The following is an 8213-nucleotide window of genomic DNA, read 5'->3' on the forward strand; positions in this document are numbered from 1 at the left end:
TTAAAAGCCAACGTGTCTATCTTCAGAGTGAGCCTCACTCCTTTTCTCAGTGCGGTCACTTTTAAATCCTCAGGGAGAGAAGCACTTCTGTTGGTGACCAGAGAAAGGAAAACAAGGTAAATCCATGGAAACTGCTACAAGGGAAAATAAAAAAAAAATGAGCAGGGGAATTCAACTGGATTTGAAAAACAGCTTGTGGTCACCACTGGGACTCTAGGGCAGTGGTTTTCAACTTTGAAAGATAAGGGATGTTGACTTAAGAAATAGCCAAACCTGTAGAGAATTTTAATGAGTTTATTTGAGCCAAACTGACAGTTTCTTAATCTCAATGGATTAAGAAAATGCTCCAGAGAATGGCAGTTTTGCAGCTTATTTTATACATTAGAATCAAAGGAGTAGACATAAGGAGGGTTACATGAAATCCATTGGAGGTAGAGTAAAGGGCATGGGAGAAAGCAAAGCGGGGAGATCTCTGAGATTGAGTAAAAAGTAAAACTTAAACTGGTGGGTATAGGAGAGTTAATAATGAACATTTACAGCATGTAGAGATTGTATGCGGGGCTAAAATAGCAAAGAGGGGTTCTGGGGTCTCCTGTCTTGGTGCAATGAGTTGTGCCCTGAGGGGTCTGGGTGAAAGGGATTACTCTGACATTCCAAGGATATGATATCTTAGATGCTAAAAGACAATATAGGCAACTTCCCTTAAGGTAAAGATTGACATTTGTCAAGGAAGCTACAGGCCAAGGAAGAGGCTGCTCGCCTTTAATTAGAAATTTTTGTGTTCAGATCATTCTGTGTGGTTACTTTTGGTTTCTGAGTTGTGAGGCTCACCATGCAGGCCCCTCCATCGTCCACAAGGGCTCTCAAAGTTCCCTATGCCCTACTTGCACCCCAGATCTATTGCACCAGCCTCTCTGTGATGACACGGGCATCAGTATTTTTTATAGCATTTCCAAAATACAGTCAATATCCAGATCCCTTGCCTTTTCAAACTTTAAACTGCTCTTGAAACTTTGGGGCAGCTTATTAAAATGCAGGTTCTGCCCTGTATATCTGGGGCAGGGCCTAAGGATCTGCATTTTCAACCCAGCTCCCAGGAGTTAACCATTTTGTGTGGGGGGTGGGGTAATGAGGCAGGAAGTGGGGGAGATAGATACATGCTGAGCAGCACAAGCCCTTGGATATTAACTCCGGACACCAGCTGATCTCGAACAATGATTTCACTGCCTACCATTAAGACAGTGCTCAACATTTGAGTGCCAGACATTTAAAAATATAAATCTTGGAAATCCCATTAAATTTAGATAAAATCTAAAGCTGTGACTCTGGCTTACAAATCTTTTAATGTGACACTGACTGTAGCTTAGGTCTCTGAGGGTATCTCAGAGGAAGTTCTCCGCAGGCTCCAGAACACAGTTACTCTTGCTGTTCCTCAAACATACCAGACCTATTCTCCCTTCAAGGCCTTCATACTCGTTCTGCCTTCTGCTTGGAATGTTTCTCCCCTCCATAGCCTCATGGCTGACTTCCTCTTCATTCAGTTCAAATGTCACCTCCTTAGCCCTTCCCCAGTCACCCATTCTAAGTAAGCCACTCTCCCTCCACCTCTCTATCTCATAACCTTCTCCCCACATAGGCTGTTTACCATTTGAAATTGGTTTATTTGTTTGCTTACAGCTTTTCTGTCCACTTTCAGAATATTAGTCATGAGAATAAAGCCGCTGTCTATTTAGGCCAGTGCTACACCCTGTTTCTAGAAAAAGGGTCTGACAGAGGAATACACGTACACAAAATGAAAGCAAACAGGTAAGAGAGTCAGGAGAGAGGGAGAAATTTGATGTGCATTTTATGTTTATAGTACACTTCAACTGAGACTAGCCTCAATTCAAGTGCCCCCTAGCTACTTTATTGGACAGAGGAAATCTACATATCAATCCATAAATTGTCAATTCTTTTATTCAAATGATACCATTTCTTACTTGCCTAGATGTCATTAAATGTTAACAGTTTGGATGAATTTGGAGAGAAACTATATTTAAAGTGGTTTTAGAATTTCAAATGCCTACAACAGAAATTGATTTCTAAAATATTTAATAAATCAAGAACAAAGGCTTTTTATTGTTCTAAGGGAAAAGACGGAATTTCTTGCTGTGGCCCCACTGCATGAACTTGTCTGCCTTGCCTGCCCCCTGCTGGTTCTGCACCAGCCACACTCAGGGCTGCCTGGGAGTCCTTTCCCTGGGATCTCCTTCCAGTTAGCCTTCTCAGCTCTGCCTGAGTGCTTCCTCCCACTGACCCCTAACATGCATGTACACTCCCACCTTGCCTAGAGAGTAATATGTGAGTCAGTCTAAAGGGAAAAAAAAGTTTCTTCTAGTGTCCAAATATTGATTTAAATTATTTTATTACAATATAAAATAGTAAAAATATAGAATTGTAACTCCTTATGTTGACAGTTCATATGCAACATCACATTCAAACTGAAAACATTAACTAAAAAGAAGTTATGTAATTACTAAAAGTGTACAAAGGGATATAAAGTTAAAAATAATTCTCCCTCACACCCATTGTCCCAGACTCGAAGTTCTCCTTCTCAAAGGGAAACTATTTATGTATGTGTGTGTATATATATATATATATATTAAGGTAATAGAATGAGTGTGTATATATATATATATATAAATATATATATATGTATATGTATATGTATATATCGCCAGAGCCAGAGATATATAAGTTATTTATTCATTGTTTATTTTTATACCAATTTGCTGCATTCTTTTTCAAATAACAATTCACATTATTAATTTAGCGGGATAGATGATTCTTAGTTGAAGTCGAAATTGCACAGCGCCTACTACACCTGACTCTCACAGTCCAAGTGCTTTGAAGTTCAGCATGACTGGTCCACAGATGCTGTGGGATGATGCACTACATCCACCACTTCCTCTATATGAACTACTGTGAAACCTTCATTCTTGCAGCATTCATGATAGGCATTTGATCTTCACTTGTCAGGAATGCAACATAATGCATATTAATTAAGTCTGGTTTTTTTCACATTCCTAAGACAATTAGAGTTGTACTACTTGTGGCCAACTCAATCCAAAACACACATGTTCAACATGGGCTTTTAAAGCTTTGGGTAAAATTTAGTCATAAAAGACCCAGAAAATGTTGCTGTTAATTTTTAAGATTGTCATCAAAATGGAAATATGATATTAAAAGAAAGGCCTATGAGTCCAAGAATATTTTAGATTGAGAAAAGTAAGTCTAATTATTTCTGTATATATACTCCTCAGGGCTCAGCTCAAGTAAGACTTACTTGACAACGCTTGACCTACCCCCCCAAACTAAGTCAGATCCCCAGTTATGTGTATATATACCACCAAGTACTTCCTTAGTACAATCAGAGTTAAGCCATTAATTATGAGGTCATGTGTTTAATGTTTTCTTTCCCATTACAATGTCAGCTCTGGCACAGGTACCACGTCTACTTTATACACCACCATTTCTCCAGTGCCTAGTACAATGCTTTTCACATAAGAATCATTTAACAAATATTTTTTGAGTGATCAAGTAAAGCAGGTGTTAAGTCAATAGACTAGGGTTCAAGTCCCATTTTTACCTCTGTCTGTGTAATCTTGACCAGTTATTTAAACTCTTTAAGTCTCGATATCCATATTTCATAAAATGAGGCAAGTAGACTACATCAGAGATTCTCAAACTTGGCATCACCTGGAAAGCTTTTTAAATAATGCAGATTGTGGAATTCTACCTATAGATCCTCTGCTTTATTAGTTCTAGTTCAAAGCTAGATAATCTATTTTAAAAGCTCCTGAAGTTACAGTGTTCAGCCAAGGTTGGAAACCCTGAAGTATTTCTAACGTCCTATAGAGCTTTGCATATATTAGTCCTTGACCTGGTCATCGAGGGCCTAATAAATACTAAATATCACTAGCACTGGGAATAATAATATGAGGAATGTCTAGATTTCCCGACCCCAAGGATTTGTCTGCTTGGAGGCACATAGGTAATCTAACAGCTTTTTGAACATCTTGGTAGCACAGGATGTTGCAAAAGGCAGACGAAAGGTATTTATCTCAGTCGAGTTTAGGAAAAGATTACAAGAGATGAAACTTGAATTAATCACAGAAGGTTGGGTAGTAATTAACCAGGAGGGGAAAGTATGTTAACAGAAAAAACAGAATGTACATAAGTCCAGGGGAATGAGAAAACCTAGTTCACTAGAATCCTATAAATGACTCCCAGAGATGTAGTGCATTCAGAGGCAGTAGAGTTTAAGAGAAGTTTCTGGAGAAGAAGCTGTTGTAACATTATAGCTTTAGTGGCTGAGAGCAAGAAATTTTGAACCAGAAAGATGTGGTTTAAATCCTCGTTTTGTCATTCTCTCTCTCTCTCTCTCTCTCTGTGACTCATGAAAATTAATTAACTTGTTCACACTCAATTTCCTTTTCTGTAAAGTGGGGAAAATAACACCTGTCTTGTAAGATTACTATAAAGATTAAATGAGGCAAAATGAGGCAATATATGTACAGCTCTTCACACAGTGTTTGGTAGATTGTAACCAAAAAATATGCTCCAGAAGGCAAATTCATTGCAACTTTGCTTTTAGTTTTTTAATTTTAATGACTACATAGTACTTATATTGTATTTAAATCTATTTTTTTTTAACTTGTTGTTTTGAATATTTTCATGTGAAAAAATTCAAATAGTATAAAAGGATGTTCAGGGAAAAGTAAGTGTCTTTCTCAAACTCAGGTTTCTGTTCTATGATTTGTTCTTCCTAGAGGCAACCAGGATGTACCAATTTTTAATGTACCCTTTAGAGATATTTTGAAACACATTTGAAGTAACAAAAATTAGTAATGGTCAAAATGTTCATCTGTATGGAAAATATCTGTGGAATAGGCACCCTTTGTATACTATGCAGAAATTTAAAAAGCAAGTTGTACAAAATGACATGTTCATTGTGATACCTTCCTTTTAAACACGCACATAATAATGTTACACATAAACATATATTTATATGTAAATAAATATGTATAGATACTTTCATGTGTATAATCAATATCTAATGATTAAGAGTTAAGTACTCTTTATTATGGTATTTTTGCAATCTAACTGGACCTTTTAAATATTTATACTTTAATGACATAATTGTGTGCTTAATAAATAAATGTGTTTTCTTGTTAACTGGAGGGAGTTATTCCTAAAGCTAATTTACATTTTATGAAAGGATTGCTGAAATAGGTATGTATGCATCAAATCTCATAACCGGAGACACATCATTTGGAATTATGTGACTTTTTTGACAAAGTGCCTATGGATACTTTGTCATTTTATTGAATTATGGTCCACTAGTAGAAAAAGTAAAATTTTCAAGCATGACTAGAGATAATTTATTTCTTTAGATACTGTGACTCTAAAGTTCATCCCTGACTTATTCACAGCTATTTTGCTTATACACTATTTGTACACATTAATTATAAGATACATTTGAATTTCAGAAATGATCAAATGTGCAAAAAGTCTTAAAGTAAAATATATATGATATCGAAATGAAACTTCTGTTTACTTTCTTAGGCAGAGATAATAAAAGGGCAGCTTGTTAAACTATGAAATTTTATAAGCTATCCATTTAGCATGGTGATTGTTTCCCAATGCCACATTCTTATTTTTTGGTCATCTCTTAGTAGAAGAGGACATTGGTTGCATTATTTTTCTTTTGCTTATAATAGTTCAGTAGGTCTCAATTTCCTTCAGTATATTTTTTTAAAGTACATAAAAACCAATGTGTACACTACTATGTTTCTTCAGATTTCTTTCCTTTTTTTTTTTTTTTTTTTTGGTTGAGGTAGACAGTGGGAGAAGAGAACTTACTTGTTATACCAATGATGCCATATCTTCATTGTAGAGATTCCTCATTCCTTGCCCAAACTTTAGAGACCAGATGTTTCAGAAATTAGAAATCATCTGATTCTAGAATCAGATAATATAATACATATGCCATGTTATATGACACACCAAGGAGGTCTGGGATGATATAATTTACCCCAAAATATTAATATCTCACCAGCTAAATATATTTATTATATTTATACAATAAAGACTATATTTAGCCTCATATAGGTTCAGGTCAAGTGTTACTGCCAAATGAGTTTGTGCCAAATTTAAAAATATATTTTATTGCATTGCGGATATGGATTATATACACAAATTATACATAGATATTTGTGTTTACACACACTCCTCTATATACAGATATAGTTCTTATATCTATCCAAAGATGTTAGAGTTGGTAGCTTTATTATTTAATAAACAATATGATTTAATGTGTATCTTCATTCAGATATTTTGCTGGCTGTGTGAAGGGTATTTTTCTTTACTGTCAAGGTACAGTGTGAGAACTTCTGTAATTTGAAGATATAATTATGTTTTCCTTCTCTTAGCAATTCTGCTGTGTCAGCAGGGAATGGAAACACCATTTAGAACATTCCAAAAGCATAGGCATTATAAATAGACTGGGTCAAATTCGAATCCCAACTCCGCTGTTAGTTGGCAAAATAATGAGATGTTCACAGGAGCTCAGGGAAGTCATACTTGAATTCAAGTAGATCACAAATTGTTAGAAGCTAGTTAGTGGTTAACTCTGGGGAGGAGGGAAGGAGTAGTGACTAAAGACATAAGGGAGGCTATGAGAGACTAATATTTCATTTCCTGGGTTTGTTGGTGCTTGCATGAGTACGTTGACTTCATGATAATTAATCAGGTTCTACAGTTATGAAGCTTGTATTTTTTGCATGTACTACTTCTGTATATAACATGTAAGTAAATAAAATATTTATTAGTAAAAAGAATAAAAGTACTAAAAGGTAATGACAGACTAACTCCTTCTATAATCTGTGGACCCAATGAGGAAAATATTTCATAAAATCCATGTATAATATAAAAGTATTGAATAATATCACAGATATTATTAAAATTAGATATAAAATGCAAAAATGTATGATGATCATCAATAAGATGATGTATGTCTAGATATTAAGTAGTAAATGCTGTTTAAGGGTCAATATGTAGATGGAATAAAACATTCTCTGATTTGGAGATTTTTTTCCTGCTACTTCTGGAGCTCTGGATTGAAATAATAAAAATAACCATATAAATGGTTTAGTATTTTTAGTACATGAATATTTAAAAAATAACTCAGAAGAAAATTTTCAAGCATCCCATTTTATTTTTTACTCTGAAGACTAGTGTTTTACGAAACACAGTTTGGGATGTGTTAGTTTCGATTTTAATCTTATGGGCAATGAAAAGCCATTTAGTATTTTAAGAATGGAAATGACAATCTCATTCAGTCATGGAGGATGTAAAAGCCAGGATAGTAAAAGAGAAATAACAGATTTGAGACTGTTTTAGCAGTTAAGGCAAGAGATGATGAGAATCTTAATTCTGTTGACCGGCAGAATCAGTTGAGAAGAGAGAATTGATGCCAGAAATTTCAAGGTAATAAAACTGACAGGCTTGGTGACTGTGGTGAATACTGCGATCCATGCCCAGATCACTCTTTTTTTTCCCCCCAAAACATAAATTTCTGTGTATTCACACCTAATCTTCAAAAATTGTGTAAACAATTTTCTTTTCTGCATTCCTCTATCATTTGCACAATTTTTGTCAAGTCCAAACATAATTTAAAATGAAGTAGGTAGTTTCTCTCTACTCGTGCCTTTGTCTTTGTGGTGACTACCGAGGCCTGTACATGAAAGCACTATTCTCCCAGGCAGTGGGCCAGATCACTCTTTTTTTTTTTTTTTTTTAATACATTTATTTATTTAAATTAGTTTCAAGTATACAGTACATTGGTTAGACATCTATAATGTTCATAAAATGATTCCTCCATTGCTACCTCCCTCCCCTGGCCCTCCACTTAGCCATCATATTAATGCTAAAAGCATTCCCTGTGCCATGTTCCCCATCCTTGTGCCTAACTATCAACTACTAATTTGTACTTTTTTAATCCTTCACCCCATTCTCCCAGACCCCCAACCCCTCTCCCCTCTGTCTGTCACCAAATTGTCCACTATATTTGTGAGTCTGTTCAATCTCTGCTCTTCACCCCTACTGCCACTGCCCTGCTGCAGGCTCATAGCTCTAGCCTAGACCCGGACAGTGCACTCCTCCCTACCACC

This window comes from Pteropus alecto, unplaced genomic scaffold, assembly GCF_000325575.1.
Source record: "Pteropus alecto unplaced genomic scaffold, ASM32557v1 scaffold270, whole genome shotgun sequence".
NCBI classification, from domain to species: Eukaryota; Metazoa; Chordata; class Mammalia; order Chiroptera; family Pteropodidae; genus Pteropus; species Pteropus alecto.